The sequence below is a fragment of the Felis catus genome, chromosome B1 (assembly GCF_018350175.1).
Source record: "Felis catus isolate Fca126 chromosome B1, F.catus_Fca126_mat1.0, whole genome shotgun sequence".
Taxonomy (NCBI): Eukaryota; Metazoa; Chordata; class Mammalia; order Carnivora; family Felidae; genus Felis; species Felis catus.
Genome location: NC_058371.1, coordinates 170,650,229 through 170,670,213, shown reverse-complemented (window position 1 = coordinate 170,670,213; position 19,985 = coordinate 170,650,229). Strand labels below are relative to the sequence as shown.

At 46.1% G+C, this 19,985-nt stretch overlaps 1 protein-coding gene across 13 annotated transcripts in view; it reads right to left on the bottom strand.

Annotated features, from left to right (window-relative positions):
• Positions 1-13,250, bottom strand: part of APBB2 (amyloid beta precursor protein binding family B member 2) — a 388,287-nt gene extending 375,037 nt beyond the window's left edge. For all 13 annotated transcript variants that reach the window (XM_023253177.2, XM_023253183.2, XM_045056437.1 and 10 more), the window contains exon 1: positions 13,118-13,250. The gene's annotated coding sequence lies outside the window, so the exon portion shown is untranslated. The remainder of the gene's footprint in view (positions 1-13,117) is intronic.
• Between the last annotated feature and the right edge of the window lie 6,735 nt (positions 13,251-19,985).

Below are 19,985 nucleotides of genomic sequence, written 5' to 3'. Positions count from 1 at the left end.
TCACCTCCCACTGAGAAAGCAGGAGTGTTTTACTCATTGCCATAGCCCTAGGGCCTATTGGCACATAGTAGATAGATGCTCAATAAACATCTACGGAATGAGTAAGCACATGAAGTATTCTAGCTATCCCTCCCTCTGGCTTAAAGAAAGGATCGCTTAAACATCTGGTTACATTTAATGTCAGTTCACTGAGATTTATTATTTCAAATAAAAAGACCACAGTTATGCTATGGTTGCTAAATTAAATGACATCTGCATATCTTTTGGACACATATTTTCATACCAAGCCACTATTTAAAAACCTATGTATTTTTGAGTAATTCCAGAAACACTAATATGCTTAGTATTAGTCCCTCCCCTAGACCTTTCTAGAATTTGGACACAAAACCACACAGCTAACTGGCTCTTATGTTAACCAAACGCATGCTGATCTCATTAACAGCATGTTATAAGCCTATACCTTCACAACTGTGGGGGAAACTGTCGGAAAAACTAGCTGCTAAAATACGTTCTGGGGCATATTTATTAAAGCCTCCAATGATAAAGTTATTTTTCATTCATATATTCATTCTTTGACAAATGTTTAATGAGCACCCAGGATTTCTAAGCACTGGGAGCACAAAGATGAAGAAGTAACAGTGTTGTCCCTCAAGGAGCTTACAGACTAAAGAGAAGTCAGGAAAGTAAATAGTTGCAAAGCAGTATGACAACAAAGGCTTGATGTAAGAGAGATTGTCAGGCGCTCACAGTGGAAGCAAAAAGAGCCAGTCACCCTGTCCTTGGTGACCATGTACCTAGGGTCTCCCAAGCATGGTCCCCAGACCCGCAGCATCAACATCACCCAGGATATTGTTAGAAGTACAAACTTTGATGGGGCCACCCCACAGTCCTGGGAGTCAGAAACTCTGGGGGTAAGGGGAGAATGTGTGTTTTAGCCAGCCCTCCGGTCATTCTGACACACACTGAGGTGGATGATGATTAAGCTACTTCTGAAGGAGAAACAAAAGTCAAGCAAGTAAAGAATACACCGACAGTAAGAATGGTTGCAGGCAATGGGAACAGAGGATAAAAGCCCCAAAGCCAAGAGGGCATGTCGTGAGAACGGTGTGGCTCAAGCTCCGAGCATGAGATGGAGAGCAAAGCAGATCATGAAGGGTACCAGGTGCGATGCCAAGAAGCTGGCACATCATCTTGAGGGCAATGAGGAGCCCCTGGAGGGCTGGGATGGGCATGCCCGGACCTGCAGAGGATTTCAGGAGATCACTTTGCAGGCAGTGCAGAGAATGAACAGAGAGACCACAGAGAAGGCAACTCAACGAGAGGCCACAGTGGTGGGAAGGAAGGGAGGCACACCATCAGCAACAACATAGCTCCAAGCAGGAGTCTGGAGTCAGGGGCACCTTACAGATGTGGAGGTGCCAGGCATGCTGCCTACCCTTTCCTCTGGAAGGAAGCCGTGCCTGACACACCCCCTACACCCAACCAGGGCAGGTGCGAGTCTCGGAAGCACGGAGTACCTCCCACCTCCCCTCCTGGTAGCACATGTCACATTTTATCACAGTAGTCAGTCTCTCCCGCCAGACACAGAGTTTAGGCAGGCAGACACAGTGGCCATCCTGGTCAGTTTCCACCCTGGTCCGTTTCCACAGGCAGCATTTGGAACAGCGCCCAGCGCTTTGGAAGCCAAACTGAATGAATGGAGCTGGACAGGCCAGGAGGCCACTGAGAGGCCACTGCTCTCATTCAGGGGAGAGATAACTGTGTCATGGGGATGGAATTAGAAAGCTTATGACAACTTGCCTGTTGGTTGTACGGACTGCCCTGAGGGACCTTAGAGACAGTTTTTTTCTGGTGGACATTGAGGTTTGGCCTCACTCTTTCTCCAATCTAGGCTCCAGACAGGTATGCGGGGTGCCTCCAGAAAGCCCCAGGGTCCACATTGGCCAAGTCATCATGTCCATCAGTACCAAGCTGCAGAACAAGGAGCATGTGATTGAGGCCCTACGTAGGGCCAAGTTCAAGTTCCCTGGGCGCCAGAAGATCCACATTTCCAAGAAGTGGGGCTTTACTAAGTTTAATGCGGACGAATTTGAAGACATGGTGTGGCTAAAAAGCAGCTCATTCCAGATCGCTGTGGAGTCAAATACATCCCTAATCGTGGCCCCTTGGACAAATGGCGGGCTCTGCACTCATGTGAACCTCAGCACTGCCCTTCCCCGTTCATGCCCACCAATAAATCCTGCTTCCTGTCAAAAGAAAGAAAGAGGGGCGCCTGGGTGGCGCAGTCGGTTAAGCGTCCGACTTCAGCCAGGTCACGATCTCGCGGTCCGTGAGTTCGAGCCCCGCATCGGGCTCTGGGCTGATGGCTCGGAGCCTGGAGCCTGCTTCCGATTCTGTGTCTCCCTCTCTCTCTGCGCCTCCCCCATTCATGCTCTGTCTCTCTCTGTCCCAAAAATAAATAAACGTTGAAAAAAAAATAAAAAAAAATTAAAAAGAAAGAAAGAAAGAAAGAAAGAAAGAAAGAAAGAAAGAAAGAAAGAAAAAAGAAAGCTCATGACAACTTAACTTCTTACTTTTCTCAAGTCTGTTGATACCATTCAAAACACAGAATGGCAATCTTTACAGGTCAATTATGTTAACAAAATTTGACAGTAAATCTGATCCGCTGAGTGGCAGCCACAAGCCCATCTTCCTGTGGAAAGCCAGCAAGGACCATGACTTGAGCACTTTTGCAAGTGAAAGGAAGACACAGTTGTAGGCCACAGAGACACTGCCACCTAAGATAACAAGTTTGCTCTTTTGTTTTCAGAACAACTCCAAAACCTTCAAGTAGAGGACCAAGACGTTTTAAATCCCACGGACACATTCTGCATCTTTGCTTTGATTTTTAGAAATGATTTCAAGCAGGCAGATAATGTTGTGGCCCAATTACAGGGTATGTTGGAAGTAGTAGGCACCTAACCTGGGGGTGGAGCTGGTGGGTGGAGAGAGGAAAGAGTTAGTTACTAAGCAGGCACTACCACCTGCCTCTCACTCTTGCGTGGAACTTCATAGAGAAGGGAGCTGTGACAATCAGGAAGTAAGGCGGTCTCCCCTGACCTGCTTCCTGCTTTCTCACCATTCCCAAAATAGAAAGAGCTAAGAAAAAAATCATAAATATATTTCTCAGCCCTCCAGGGAAAGGTTCATTAAGGACATAAATCTGGGTCCCTGGGAAAAAAAGGATGAAAGACAAAGCTATCAAAAGTCCTAGAATCAAGAGGTGGAAACAGTGGAAAATAAAACCCATGGACAAAAAGGAACCAGAGAAACAAAAACAATGGCCAATTCTTACACCAAAGCATACAGAGAGATGGTGCCACAAACTCAGCTGCCCTGGATTCTCTAAACTCAAGCTCTCTGGAGTCAAAAGTTAAAGTTTTGGCTGAAAATAAAAAATAATTATAACTGTTAAGATCTTACTTCATGCCAAGTATTGTTCATTATTATATTCAAATATTAACTCATGAAAACCTCCTAACGACTATATCATATAGGCACCATTACTATTCCTACTTATGGATGATGAAACTAAAGCCCTGTACATTCTGTTCTCCACCTGCAATTCTGTAATTCTATTGTCCCCAGTCATGTGGCTATTAAATTGCAGAGCAAGACTGGAAGCCTAAGAATCTGGCTATTAACCACCTGCCACCACCTTTCCCTAAGGCTGTCTTGTGCATGCACGCACTGTATGATATTTACAAACATCCTTGGCCTCTACCCACTAGATGCCAGTAGTACTCCTTCCACAGTCATGACAATCAAAAATGTCTCCAAGGGCGCCTGGGTGGCTCAGTCATTAAGCATCTGACCTCGGCTTAGGTCATGATTTCACAGTTCAGGAGTTCAAGTCCCACATTGGGTGAGCTCAAGCCCCACTTCACGTGAGCACAAGCCCCACTCTGGGTGAGCCCCACTCTTCTCTCTCTCTTTCTCTCTGATCCTCATGAGATTCTTCTCCATCTCTCTCTCTTCTCTCTCCCCCTCTCTGCCCCTCACTCACTTGTACCCTCTCTCTCTCTCAAAAAGAAAGAAAGAAAGAAAGAAAGAAAGAAAGAAAGAAAGAAAGAAAGAAAGAAAGAAAGAAAGAAAGAAAGACACATATTCCCTGGAGGGTAAAATTGCCCTCCCCCACTCCTCTTTGAGAACCACTGCTATAGAGATTTGAAAGGCCAAATCTCTGGGTTCCCATTGGAAGGAGTGGCAAATCCCAGGTATTGGATAGAAGAAACAGGCTGTAACAGTTCTATGGAGGGAAGGAAAATGGAAAAGGAGTCAGCTGAAAAGGGTTTCTGTAGTGGGGATTTTACACTAGGAGTCCCTCGCCATGGCTCCTCACTCCCACCGAGTGAGGACAGCCTTCCTTCTCTCCACTCCCTCAGACTTCACACACATGCCTCTCCTGTCGCACCTTACACTCAGTGCTCTGGTACATTCCTCTGTCTTCCTGAACTTCTCACAGTGCCTGGCACAACATACGTGCTCAATAAACATCTGCTGAACAAAGGCATGAACAAATAAATGAAGCTAAGGTTTCTTGTTGTCTGTCTCCACTAGTGGTCTGGAAAATGTATAAATAAATAAAGCCTGGTTATAAGAGAAGATAAGAAATTCTGGTCAGATAGAAGAATCTGAGGTTGAATCAGTGTTTCTCAAAGTATCTATAATGCCTGTGAGTCCAGACCATGCCTCAGTTATTAGGTTCAGAAATTTGGTATTAGTTCACTCAGGAAAAAAATCAACTCAAGGAACCTAACTCATGCTAAAGAAATTCTAATTTATTCACTTCCACTGACAAGTAGTACTACCCAGCAAACAGGCAGACTCTCTTGCCCAGGATTAAAGTCCACTTAGGAAATCCAATGAAAATCAGAAGGGAGCATGCCGGATGCTCCCAAAGAGAGGCACCATCAACAGGCGTGCTGAATTTCTCTCTCCAGACCCACCACTCCAGCAGCCAGAAGTCTCAAGCCAGCCACAAGTAGCTGGAGAAACCTGGAAACCCCCACCTCACCTTCTCCCAGTCATCAGAAACCTCTGCCATCCTAGCATTGCCCCATGATCGGCACGGGACAACCAATCAGATTCCAGGGTGTATGTTTTCACAGTAGAAACATTCTAGACTGCAATGTGTCCAGAGAGGCTATAGAGCAACCCCTAGTTTCAGACACATTCAGAAATTATATTTGGATTTTCTGCTACTCAATTTGTGGGCACATGAAAGAAACGCATATTGGAACCGTAATATGAAAGAACTAATTCCACCATTAAATATGTGGATTTAGGTTAATGTCCATTGTGAAAATGGATGAAAGGTGAAATTTTCACCTCTTCCCCAAATGGTGAATTTAGGAAGGTTCCTCACTCAGAAGAGATAAGAAGGAGGTACCCTAAAAGACTAAGTGAGATGTTTCCTGTAAAACACGAGGCACGTAGTTGACCCTTAATTAATAAATGTTATTTCTTCATCCTGTCAGTGCCTCAGCAATCCTCTGATGGACTCCTCTATACTCACTACAGTTACAGGGTTAGCATTACTGTTTACTGTGCAGGCTTTAGTGAAAAGGACCTCTAAAGTTTCTTTATCTCTAAAATGGGGACAGCACTACGGCATTTTGTAAGAATTAAATAGGTTAACGGAGATAAAGCTCTTGGCACAAAGAGCTCCAACAATAGATTGCCATGATGACCACCAAGACCCAGATATCATTAAGCACAGATTTTAAAGTATTATTTGAAAATACACCATTTTCTTAACCTACTATTTAAAACAGAAATAAGCTGGGTTTGCAATTCCCTGAGCAAACTATTCTTAAGCTTCCTACTTGCTCTGGAAGACGTGATACTCAAAGATCCAAACCAAGCTGGCTGTTAGACCACTTGTATTTCTATGGCTTTGACTCTAGCAGCATTTCCCAGAAGCACCAACGCCAAATTGCTAAAGCATGCTGCCTTGGCAGAAAGGGGCCTGCATGCAAAGAAACCAACACGAAGAGCTGTCATTTTGAGGCCTTGCCTGCTGAAATTCACATTTCAGTTGTCCTTTCTGCTCTCTCAGACCCTCATCTTTCTTCTTGGCACTTCCTTTGACATTCTTGGGCTATAATTCAAAAGTATCTGCTGGTTCCCAGAGCACTTTCAAAATTAGCTTCTTCCAAGCTCCTAAGACCCTGGTCTCTACCAGTGACCCTACATTCCTAGAAGGCCCAGGGGCCCCATCAGCCCACCCATAAGCTCCAGTTTGGCCTGGCCTACACTTCTCACTCTATCCCAAAGGCAGGGCTCTGACATCTCAGGCCTGGCTTCCCAGACTTGTCAATTTCATGGACCATTAAGCTGCCAAATAAAAATATTCCCACCAATTCATTAAAAAAAAAAAAAAAATCTAACCCCCAAATCAGAAGGGTATAGTCTCAGAGAAAAAAAGGACACATCTTTATGGGGCATCTGGGTGGTTCAGTTGATTAAGCATCCGACTCTTGATTTCAGCTCAGGTCATTGATCTTATGATTTGTGAGATCAAGCCTCCACATCGGGCTTTGCACTGACAGCATAGAGTCTGCTTGGAATTCTCTCTCTCTCCCTAGCTCTCTGCCCCTTCCCAGCACACGCACGTGTGCTCTCTCTCTCTCTCTCAAAATAAATAAACATGAAAAAAGAAAGAAAAGAGAAAAAAGATAGGGCACCTGGGTGGCTCAGATAGGGCAACCGACCTCAGCTCAGGTCATGATCTCGCAGTTTGTGAGTTCAAGCCCTGGGTCGGGCTCTGTGCTGACAGCTCAGAGCCTGGAGCCTACTTCAGATTCTATGTGTCCCCCTCTCTCTACCCCTCCCCTGCTCACACTCTGTGTCTCTCTGTCTCTCAGTCTCTCAATAATAAACGTTAAAAAAATTAAAAAAAGAAAAAAGGGCACATCTTGTAATTTAGACACACTTACAAAACATTCACTTCAGCATCATCATTATTTTGATAAGGCCAGCAAACACATCCCCAACAGACAATGGCCTGCAGGCCTAACACCATGCTTTGCACTTTTAAATTGTGTGGAAACTAAAATCTGATTTATAGGGCAGCAATTCTGAAAACGCTACATCCTACAGCACCGTAATGCCACGCTTTCCTTCTCCCAAAACAGCTTTGCCCTTCACTCTCTGGAGCTCTCTGCAGGTTCTCTCCAACCTCCTCCTCCTAAGCACACTTCTCCTAGCTCCGTTACAAAACTGCATTCTTTTTAGCCTATTTTAAAAGAAAAACACAAACGAAACCACTTTTCCTCCCACCCTGAGCATTCCTAAAGCATACTTTCCAGTAGAGTTACCCTTCTAAAACCTCAATTACCTAGCAGACAAAAGTTTGCAGGATTTCCATGAGAGGCAAAGAATAGAACTTATAACCACTGTCAAATCATAGATACCTTAATCCATAATTCCATACTACTCATTTTTTTCCAAGTTCTCATCCCATCTTTGTCCATATAAATCTGTACATTTTATGTATCAATACATTATACATTTAGACCTTTTTCCTGATGATAAAACTAATGTCTGTCCTAGCATTTGGTCAATGCTTAGAAGACCAGGTAGGATTCAAACATAATGGAAATAAGATTATGCAGAAAGGAAATGTCTCCTGTGAGTCTACACCTAAAGGCCTCTAACACTTTTTTTTTTTAAGATTTATTTTTAGAGAGAGAGCTCATGAGTGGGGGAAAGGGGCAGAGGCGGAGGGAGAGGGAACGAGGTGGGAGGGGGGAATGAATCCCACGCAGGCTCCACACTCAGCACAGAGCCCAACACAGGGCTCGATCGCACAACCCCGGGATCGTGACCTGAGCTAAAATCAAGAGACTGACAGTCAACCGACTGAGCCACACAGGTGCCCCAAGGCCTCTAATACTCTGAAATTGATCCAGACTTCTTACTTCTGGCCGAGTTGTAGTGACCTGACTTTCTAACCTCTATGCCTTTCCTCCCTTAGGGCTCTCATGTTTGAGTTACTGCTTCACTCCCACCAGAGGCCCAGTAACCCTGCAGCCTGGTTAACATCAGAAGCATTAGATTTACTGCCTGTTTATCATCAATTATTAAAACGTGGGTAACAACTCTGGCGTCTCCTCACCTGCCTCGCTTGAAGGTTAATGACACGGAGTTTTGTGAATGTCATGAAAGCAAAGCGCACTACAACCAAATGCATCAGTTTCCTTTGTTCTCTGCCCCATCATCATAGCTTGCCAAAAGAAAAAGAAAGAAAAGGAAAAAAGTTCACGATCTTGCCAAAGCTGAGTAGATGTCTCTCAACAGCCACCACTCCTGCTACTGCAGAAGCAGGCCCTGGACACCTGCCCAATACAGGGATGGTGCTAACATGAAATGATAATGATAATTTTATTCCAGAGAGCAAGGGCTACATTTCTAATCGAGGGCTGAAGACAGAGGATGGGGACATGGAAAGGGCCTGCCAAAACTTCCTAGGAGGAGGCCCGGCACCCCAGACATATGATACTCTCCTCTGCGGCCTCTGTAGAGGCTTCTCTCTCAGTTTATCTGATGCCCAAGAGCAGAGTTTCCCCTCAGAAGATGCTATAAAACAGTTTCAAGTATCTAATGTGCTTTATCCAAATCTAATCATTACCTTACCCCTACCTAGACTTGGCAGGGCCACAGAGTTAATTTTATGACAACGATTCTTTGACAAAAACTAAAGGGGAGTTAAGGATTTGGCCAAAAAAAGGAAGGGCATTCCACAGGGTGCCTGAGTGGCTCAGTCAGTTGAGCGTCCGACTTCGGCTCAGGTTATGATCTCATGGTTCATGAGTTCCAGCCCCACGTCCAGGTCTGTGCTGGCAGCTCAGAGCCTGGAACCTGCTTCAGATTCTGTGTCTCCCTCTCTCTCTCTGTCCCTCCCCCACTTGCACTCTGTCTCTTTCTCAAAAATAAATAAAGTTAAAAAAAAAAAAAAAGGGAGGGAAAGGCATTCCTCAAAGGCCAGGTCAGGATAGGCCAGACCTAGTGAAACACAAAATCAGCTTCATCTAATGCTCTAAATTAAGTCCAAATCACACCCCCCCGCCCCCACCCCCACCCCCTCAAATGGTTGCATCAAAGACTCCTGAAATGGGACAAAAGAACCCAATAGGAGGTGCACTCTACTGCAACTCCCTCATTTTACAGATGGAAAAACTGAGGCCCAGACAAGGAAACAGACTTTCCCAAGATCGCACAGTAAATGAAAGTAGCAGAAGAGCCTGACTCAGAAGGCAAGTCTTGGGAGTCACTGGTTCGTAGTCTTTCCACCAAATCCCACCAGACTCTTTTATTATGGAGAATCTGTCACTCTGTGTCTGACAAACCATTTCAACTGAGACATGCCATCAACTGGCAGAATACTAATAACACTAATAACACATTCGAAATAAAATGGGTAATCTGGGTTTATCTCCCTTACAGTTAGGTTTATGTGTTGGTAGCACAACACTGTTGAAAATAAACGAACATAAAACAGTTTTTAAATCCAGAGAGATTATTTAAAACATTCAAATCATTTTGAAAACATGCTGTTCCAATCAAATCTAATTCCAAATAACAAATCAAAAATGTTTCACAACAGAATGCTTCTTTAATAATGAAACCGTCAGAAATATTCTCATATAAGATAAAACTTTAAAGTTCTATTGCTGTGCAATCAAACTATTGTCCACCTCCTCAGAGGGGCTTTCTTGGGAAGCTAACATTCATGTGAAAGACACTGAGACATAAGATAACATACGTAAGAAGCTTCATATCAGACTTGGCACAGAGCAAACATTCAACAAATGCTAGTTTCCTTAACGTGGGGCAGGAAAATAAGAATTGCCCACATAACTAGTTAATACCTTCTTACAATACTTTCCTAAAAGCCCTACAGCCTTGAAAAACTTAAGGTGTTACAACATCAGAGTCCTGCCTATTTTAAAAGTGTAACTAAGGGCACCTAAGTGGTTCAGTCGGTTAAGCGCCCAACTTTCGATTTCGGCTCAGGTCATGATCTCGTAGTTCAGTTCGTTGGGTTCAAGCCCCATGTCGGCTCCAAGCTCACAGCACAGAGCCTGCTTGGGATTATCTCTCCCTCTTTCTCTGCCCCTCTCTTGCCCACACACCCCACCCCCTCTCAAAATAAATAAATAAACTTTTTTAAAAAGTGTAACTAAAAAAGATATAGAGAACAATCCATTTTTCTTAAAAGGCAAATTTAGATACTGTGAAATCAGAGTACTCAGCATAACCCTGTACGAATATTTTTTTTTTAAGTTTATTTATTTATTTTGAGAGAGAGAGAGAGCAGGGAGGGGCAGAGAGACAGGGAGACAGGGAATCCCAAGCCGGCTCCACACGGGCAGTGCAGAGCTGGACACAAGGCTTGAACCCACAAACTGAAATCATGATCTGAGCCGAAACCAAGAATCTGATGGCTTAACTGACTGAGCCACCCAGGCGCCCCAACCCTGTACTAATACTAGGGCAAGGCTTTCAGTATTAATTCCTGCTGTAACAAGAAGGAGAGAAAGAAAGAAAGAAAGAAAGAAAGAAAGAAAGAAAGAAAGAAAGAAAGAAAGAAAGAGAGAGAGAGAGAGAAAGAAAGAGAAAGAAAGAAAGAAAGAAAGAAAGAAAGAAAGAAAGAAAGAAAGAAAGAAAGAAAGAAAGAGAATTCAATGTTTGCTGTTTTTCTGGTGGCAGGAAAAAGATCGTTGAAAGTTGAAATGTGACATTAAAAAAGTAAAAAGAGTAACAGTTTTTTTTTCAACGTTTATTTATTTTTGGGACAGAGAGAGACAGAGCATGAACGGGGGAGGGGCAGAGAGAGAGAGAGAGAGAGACACAGAATCGGAAGCCGGCTCCAGGCTCTGAGCCATCAGCCCAGAGCCCAACGCGGGGCTCGACGCGGGGCTCGAACTCGCGGACCGCGAGATCGTGACCTGGCTGAAGTCGGACGCTTAACCGACTGCGCCACCCAGGCGCCCCAAAGAGTAACAGTTTTAAAATACGTTATCTTTGTACATGTGGATTCTTGCAAGATGTAGTAATTTTTTAAATAATGTTGTAGTCTCTTACTCATATTAGTCCATTTAAGTGTAAAACGCCAGTCTTTTAGACTTCAGCTCATCAAGCTTTTCCACTACCACTGCATAAAAGTTTCACAAAGTGCTGAATGGTGCTGGCTCCTTGCAGGTGAATTACCTAGTTCAAAATATCCTTTTGAAAAGAGAATAAAGTGTAAGGAACTCCTTCCCTGGAAAAGGATCTCAACTTTAGACCCCTTTCTCCAAAGCTCTGAGCAAATACCCAGGGGCATCCCTGGATTATGAAGACCTCAAGGGATTCTGGGGGTCATGCAGTACAATGATGACAGAAGAAAAGCAACAGAAATCTTGCCTGTGTGTCTCCCTTGGTATCCTGACTCCTGGCCCACTATACTCTACTGCCACCTGTGTTCTCTCAGCATCTCCCCCAGCACGAGGTTCCTCATCCATCTGAGAAATGCCATCCCTTCAAATCAGTGCATTTCTAGGATTCTGCAAATTACGATACACAGCTGTTGAACAATTATTGTTTTCAAGCTACAAATAGAAAATGCAACAAAGCTGCTACCTAAATTCACAAAGAAATCCCCCTTCAAGGATTATGTTCCTGAAAGGCCAGCTACACAAACTTGGATATCCTTAATTATCATGGCCTTTTGAGGACAAGATTTGAAATAGAAGTCCATGACAAGGAAAAAAAAATCAAAGACTTAAGAGACCCAAATCCAGAACAACAGATCAGGAAGCCACTGTTTTGTTTGTTTAAATCAGTTAAATATTAAACAAATGACAAACCAATGCCAATTTCCCAAAGTTTCCTCATTTCTTGGAACTGAAACACCACTGTTGGCATCATTTTATGATAATCCTTTAGGTATTTCACCTAAGTCATCAGGCGCAATGTAAAGACAGTGACTGAAGGACTTGTTAAAACTATGCCCCCTCCAGAACCCAGTCTCATGGGAGCTTCTGACCCTGACCTTATTAGTCTCTTCTCAATCTTGGCCCTCCCATCCACTCAATCCATCCAAAAACGTTTATGACAGTTGTGGCTCTAAACTGCGCAGAACTTGACTACAAAACGGCCACAACTCTAAATCTGATTTCTCCAATTTATTCTGGTTTAATTCAAGTTCCACTCTCCCTCGGCCCTTCGCCCCTACCCCCTCAGTTCTAGATCTCTTCACCGCGGTCTAGACCATCCAGGATTGTTTCTATGGGACTCGGCACCCCTCGCTCCGTCCAGCGCTGTTTTCATCGAACAAATGTCATTTCCAACGTTCAACCCTCCATTCCTCCCGCCGGGCAGTAGAGGGGCATTCAGGACCCGGTGGCCAGCTTCCCCGATTAGGTCCCCTTCGCCCAGCCATTTTCTACTTAAAACGCTCTCTGCCGCCGAGAAGGAAATGAACTTTTCCCCCTTTGATCTCCCAGCAGCTAGCGTCTGAACCCCCAAGAAGCCAGCGCCGTCTCCAACTCCCCGGCAGGAGCGCGCTGCCGCCCCAGGAGGGAGAGCCCAACCGCACAGCAGAGGCCGGTACCAGGGCAAGGGGGTGTGCGCTCTTCTCCGCCGGCGCCCGCCCTCACTTTTCCCCTCCGCAGCCCCCCACCCGGGCGCACCCCCTCCAACCCTGTCTTCCCCCGCCCCAGGCCCCACCAAGCCCGGGCTGCCGAGGGAACCAGGGCGCCGGGAAGCGGGAGGGATGGAAGTCAAGGAGTGAGCCCGCAGTCGCGGTGCCACCCGGCCGGCCCTGCGGCGCGAGCGCAGGGTGCACCGGACTCCGCAACGAGTTCCCCCTGCAGATGCGGCGGCAGCTGCTGCAGCTGTGGCTGCCGCGAGGCGGGCGGCAGTGGCCGCGCAGCCCCAGGGGCCGGCAGGAGAGGAGCAGCAGCCGGGCTGCGCGCAGCCACTCGTCGCACGCCGCTGCCGCTGCCGCTGCCGCTGCCCGGGTCTCTCGCCAGCACTCCCGGGCCGCCCTGGGGTCCAGGGCAAAAGCAAGGAAGAAAACGACGCTCACCAGCGATGCGCGCCGCGCTCGCTCCGGCACCGGCGCCCGGCCGCTCTGCTCCAATCTCGCCTTCCCCGGAGCGCCCGGATCAGCTGCGGGTGCAGCGCACGAGCTTCCTACTTGAGACCAGGACGGGCTCCGGCGACTGAGCATGCCCAGTGCCGCTCCGCGAGTCCCGCGCAGGCAGCGGCGCCGGCGAGATTCCACTTCTCCAGGCTTTGGCGGCGGCTGCGCGAGGAGAGACTGGAGGGACCCGGCCAGGCGGGGGCCGAACCGGAGAAAGGCGGGGCCGGGGGCGGGGGCCGGGGAGGAGGGGGCGGGCCGCGCTCCTCGTGCGACCCCTGCAGGCAGAGGCTGTGGGGCCTCTGGGACCCACGGTTCCCCTATTACCTGGGAAGATGGCAGGGAGGCAGTGGGGGCCTGGGTTCCGTGAGCCAAGGGCTGGGAGTCGCGATGCAGCCCAGTATCCCCTCCATGTGGCCTGGCGTCTGTCTGCACCAGCAGGCAGTTGGGTAACCTCATCCCTGGCTAGTCTTTTCCCCCACATGTCTGCAATCCCTTATAATGGGAAGATGTACCCAGATGACAGCTGCCCACACCCACCCAGCTGCAACTTGTAGGCGAGAACTTCTGCCTCCTTATGCAGAATCCCAGGCATATGCCACACACACCATTGCCTGAGGTGAAAATCACAGCAAGATCACCTCAGGAGAGAAACAAACCTGCAGGAGGGGAAAAGCATAATTTCCTTTTCGTCCCCAGGAATATTATTTATAATAGGTCCCACTTCCAGAGTCTCTGAATAGGTAGGCCTATGGTGGGGCCCAAGCACCTGTATATCTAACAAGTTCCCAGGTGATGCTGGTGCTGCCGGTCAGAGGACTACACTTTGAGAACCACTACTGTACCTATACACACAGCCTTATCTGTGATCTGTGTCAGGAAGATTATGCCGGAAGTAAACAAACGGTAACTATGAAGTTATAGTGCCGCCTCACTCATCCTCATCCCCAAACTTCCGGAATGCACTACTTCCTTGAATAACAAACTCACACCTAGCTGGTCCTTACTCTTCACGTGAGGATAGTGTGTGGTTGGGGTGGGCAGTACTTTATTGCTTCGACTATCATAATTTATTGAGGATCCTTAAGATCTATAGTAAGCCTGGGAGCACCAATGAATAAAAAAAAAAAAAAAAAAAAAAAAAAAAAAAAAACCAGATCCCTGCCTTCATAGAGCTTACAGTCCAAAGAGGTGAGCAGACATCCACCCAATCATCACTCAAAAATGTCATAAAAAACATCGGGAGTGCTAGGAGGGAAATCTACTAGGTGTGTATGAAAGAGTGTATGATGGGACCATGACTCCGACTCATGGTGGGGTTGCAAGGAATCAGTGGTGGAGGGAAGCTGCCCTTGCGGAAGACCGGTTTCTGGTGTTTGCATCCCCCACAACCTCTCACCAACAATTTTCCCCAGACCCATCTGAAGGCCAACAATCATGTCGCTCCTTACTGCAACAGAAAACAATACTGCCACTGAGAAATCCCTATAAATCCATGAAAGTGCTCACCCGCACCCCAAGATCCGCCTATCAAGTTGGTGGACCATGGACAGCCGGGGGCCACAATTTAACCCAATTTGAGAAAATGCAGACTGAACTGGAACGCCTTCTAGTTCTAGCCTACGTCCTTCAGGTCCAGAGAGGCGAGGCAATCAGCCAGCCCAAGACCATCCTGCCCTTCAGTAGCAGGACCGGCCTCCACCCTTCCAGGCAGATCCTCCTTCCGCCGCACTCTATTCCCTAGCACCCCCACAGCCCCCCGCGGCTCTCCGGGAGTCCCACCCCGCCGTCCCCTCTCCCGGGGGTCCCGGGGCGACCAATGGCGCCCGCCCCTCCCGGTTCGGTCTTCTCCAGACCGGGAGGAAAACCCGCGGTGGAGTGCTCGGCGGCGGGGCGGGGCGACGCGCGCAGGCGCATTGGCCGCCAGGTTGGGCCGAGGAGGCGCCCAGCTCCACACCTGATGCAATCAGCCTTCCGGAAACGGGCCCGGCCGCCGTGCTCACCCAGGAAACGCTTCAGCGCCGTCCCCTGGCCGCTGCGCCCCCCGCCCGGGTTCCGATCCTCGCAGCCCGACTGCGCCCGGAAGGAAGGGCGACGTTCGGAGTCCCACGGAGGACCTGCAGGAGTCGGGAAGTCACCGCCTGAGGAAGCAAAATTTCTGGCTGCCCTGATAGTGACGTGGAAACGGCCACCGAACGTTCCGTGGCTGTAGGAGGAAATTCCCTTGATTATGTATTTAGAGAGAAGACCAGCGGAGGCGGGAAGGCTTTTAACCCGCTTTGCTGGGATCCTTCCTTGTCTGCCTCCCGACACACATCTTCCTCCCTCACTGAAAGGAACGTTTATAGTAATAGTTTTGAGGCTGTGTGGAGAGGACCCCCTGATACCCTCTCCGACTTGCTGAATATGTAACAGCGCGTTACCTCTGCTACATAAAGCCTTCCACCGCGCACTCGTTTTATAAATAATTGGTGCCTCTGTACCTCATCATTTTAGTTTACAAAGAAAATCACTTCTCGTTTCGCCACCTCGTGCAATTTTGATATCTATTGTGAGCAGGTTTTTTCCTTCATGCTGACTCACCCATGAATTGTTTGCTAAGGAAATGAAATAGTCCAAGAACATTTCGAGAGCATGTTTGTAAAAGCATGGAAGTCAACATTACCTCTAGAAGTCCTTTAAGGCCGAAGAGAAAAAGAAAAGGAAAGGTCAAGGAGTTTTAGTTGGAAGGACACTTAGATCATTCTAGAATGAGCCTAGATCCACTCAGATTTTGCAGAAGATGTTTACCCCTCTATGGCCCAAAGAGGTAAATGACTTGCTTACTTAGGCAAAACTGCACTTGAACACAGATTTCTTAACACCTTAATCTAATTAAAAATATGTATTTGTGGGGGTGCCTGGGTGGCTCAGTCGGTTAAGCGGCAGACTTGAGCTCAGGTCATCAGCTGGTGGGTTCCAGCCCCACGTCGGCCTCTGTGCTGACAGCTCAGAGCCTGGAGCCTGCTTGGGATTGTGTCTCACTCCCTCTCTGCCCCTCCCCAGTCGTGTTCTCTTTCTCAAAAATAATAAACATTAAATATATATATATATATATATATATATACACATACATTTGTGTTTTGCACAAACACTATTAAGAGTGCAAGACTATCTTACAATACTGGGGTTTTTTAATATAAAGATTACCGAGTACAAAATCAGCAACAAAAGGGATCCTATTACTTGTTCATACTTAATGAAGTTATTAGTCTTTAAATAGTTCTTGATCTATCTGAACACTGTACAACATAGCCAGCCATTTCTGACATAACCAGAGACTAGGCTTCAAATATTTCCAGTTTAAGTGGTATGAAATTCTTCAGAGCTTCAAGACATGACGAAATTTTTTGAGTCAAAATTTAGAGCCTCTAGTATTTTTGCTCGATATTGACTGGTGTATGAACTGTTAGAGAGGTTAAACCAAGGGAATTTTAATGATCACAGTAAAATATCAGGGCTATGATTTTTAACGATCACAAATAAAATATTAGGGTTATGATTTGGGACTGTACTGATTTAAAATACTTTTAACAAAATGGAAATCAAAGTGGAATACAAAAGTAACTGCAAAACTCGTGCCTACAATTAAAACTTTCCAAAACCGTATTTTTTATCTTGACTAATGTGTATTCCTTTTTAGAATGGTCAGACATTTGGGGCGCCTGGGTGGCTTAGTTGGTTTGGGTGGCCGACTATAGCTCAGGTCATGATCTCGCAGTCTGTGAGTTCCAGCCCCATGTCAGGCTCTGTCCTGAGCGCTCAGAGCCTGGAGCCTGCTTCCAATTCTGTGTCTCCATCTCTCTCTCTGCCCCTTCCCTGCTTGCTCTCAGTCTGTCTGTCTGTCTGTCTGTCTCTCTCGCTCTCGCTCTCAAAAATAATAAAGAATAAAAAATTAAAAAAAAAAAAGAATGGTCAGACATTTAGACATCTGAGAGAATACCTTTCCTTGCGCAGGGGCGCCTGGGTGGCTCAGTTGGTTGATCCTCCAACTTCAGCTCAGGTCATGACCTTGAGGTCTGTGTGCTCTAGCCCCACAGGAGGCTTGCTGCTGTTCAGCCTGTCAGTGCAGAACCTGCTTGGGATCCTCTGTCCCCCTCCCTCTCTGCCTCTCTCCTGCTGGGCTCTCTCTCTCTCAAAAATAAATTAAAAACAGTTTTAAAAAACAAAGAATACCTTTACTTGTCCAAAAATAGTCAAGTAAATGTCAAAATAGAAAGGTACAAAGTACAAACTCATCACAACAAGGCACTAGTTACAGAATAGCAAACCTGTACTGAGTGCTTAGCTTGTGCCAAATACTGGCTAAGTGTCTTAGTTATTTGACTTAATCCTCACCACTACCTATGAATAAAGTACTATTGTCCCTATCTTACAGGTAGTGGAAGAGAAGTTTGAGAACATGAAGTAACTAACTCAAGGCACAACACATTCAGTGGCTGAAATGAGATTTGAACCCAGGCATTTGCCTGGAGCTTAAGCTCTTAAATAACACTCCACACAGAAAACTGTAAATACAGAGGAAATGATTTTGATTTTGTCTCATATAAGAAGGCAAATAGAGTACTGCACTTACTCCCCTTCCAAATGTAAGACTCGCTAAAATTACTGTGTTGTCTACACATTTATAATTAATGAATTATAGTCCCCAAATTTAGGACCAGTCTAACCAGATTGAGGCAGATGATGAACTACCTAGTGAGTTTTCAGGAGTACCAGAAAGGCCTGTCCTTTAATGGAGTCCCCATGTCTGGTTGACTCCTCTCGTCCTAACTATCCAATACAGTAGTCACTAGCCACATACTTTTATTTAATTTTAAATTAATTAACATTGGAATTGAAATTTCAGTTCCTTGGTCATATCAGCCACATTTCAAGTGTTCCATAGCTACACAGGCTCATGGCTACAGTATTAGATGATTCAAGTATAAAACATTTCTATCACTGCAGAAAATTTTATTGGACAGTGAACTCTAGTTCTTTATCCCAATACAGTAAGACTTTAATCTTTCTTCATTCTTTACCAGTCCTCCTCTGAGAGGATCATGTTTCTAGCTCTCCCTTTCCCATGAGTTTCAGTCCTATTTTTCCAAATTAAAATTACCATCAGAGTGTAGAATACATCATGGAAAGAAAGATACAGGCTTTGGAGTAAGACTTTATTTCACATGTCAGCTCTTTCACTTACCATCTGTGTGACCTTGGACAAATTATTTAACCTCAGTGAGCCTCCATCTTCTTATCTGTAAGATGGGCATTTTGACCTTTTCATCATCGGTTTGTTTAATTAAAATGAAGACAACATATGTAACGTTTCTAGTAGGCCTCATGTAGATTTCCCTCTTTCCATTCCTATTTCAAGAAGTGACATCACCAATTAATTACTCAGATTTCCAAACCAGAACTCTCAGTCATCTTCATTTCTTCCTTCCTCCTCAACAGCCAGCGTTAAATTACTCAGCAAGGCCTCTTGCTGCCCTCTCAGGGATGCCTCCCAAGTCTGGGCCCTCCTCTCTGCCCCCATTCCTGCTCTCCTCATTGGTTTTTTTTTTTTTTTTTTTTTTTTTTTTTTTTTAATTTTTTTTCAACGTTTTTTATTTTATTTTTGGGACAGAGAGAGACAGAGCATGAACGGGGGAGGGGCAGAGAGAGAGGGAGACACAGAATCGGAAACAGGCTCCAGGCTCCGAGCCATCAGCCCAGAGCCCGACGCGGGGCTCGAACTCACGGACCGCGAGATCGTGACCTGGCTGAAGTCGGACGCTTAACCGACTGCGCCACCCAGGCGCCCCCTCATTGGTTTTTCCTGTGCTATTTCAGTATCCTGCTAACTGACCTTGGTGACACCCATCACTCCCTACCCAAGCCCCTCCTCCATGCTGCTGCCAGAGCGATCCTTCTAAAAAGAGATGCTGATGACGTCACTCCCCTCCTTTAAAGCCACTGATGACTTCCAGTTGCTTAAGGATAAAAACTTAACTATTGAATCTAAGTGATGTGGTTTGGAGTGTTGAGCTTCAGAGCTGAGGGCCAAGAAAGAATTCTTGAGCCATCTTCAGTGCAAAAAGGTGGTTTTATTAAAGCACAGGGACAGAACTCGTGGGCAGAAAGAGCCACACTGGAGTTGTGACAGGTGACTGATTATATACCTTCAGGTTGGGAGGGGATCAGGGATAGCGTAAGTCTCTAAGAAATTTTGGAAGCAAGGATTCCAAGACTTTGAGGGGGCTGGCTGCTGTTAGAAAAAGATCATTTATTACTGTTTAGTAAAACTCAGTCATGAGACCTTTCAGATGTGTATCAGGGAACCATATGCTTGGAGTATGGTTGCCAACATATATTTTCAGGGGGTAGAGATAGAGGAAGTTTCCAAAGGAATTTTTATGTGTTAAAGTAGACTTATGGAGGGGAGGAGGGTCGGGCTGAGATTGCCGTTGCCCTTAGTAAAACGTCATCATTGAGGCAGAATCGAGTTCCTTGAGAACTGTCACTCTGCCTGTCTCCAGGACTTGTCAGTGGGCTGTCAGCAGAAAGGGAATTTAATGTTTTCTCTTGCCTTTGTTTCCCACATCATATGGACTCATGTGGCCAAACTCCCATTCCATTTCAATCCTACATTTAGACTCCTCTACTACAAACCTCCCTTTTATTCACCCCTCCCTCAGCCCATAACTCTGTCTCTACCACCCTCCCCCACACCACTACACCACTACACTACACCATCAACCAGTGCTCCAAGAGGCATTTCTAGAACACATAATGGCCTTTCAAGTCT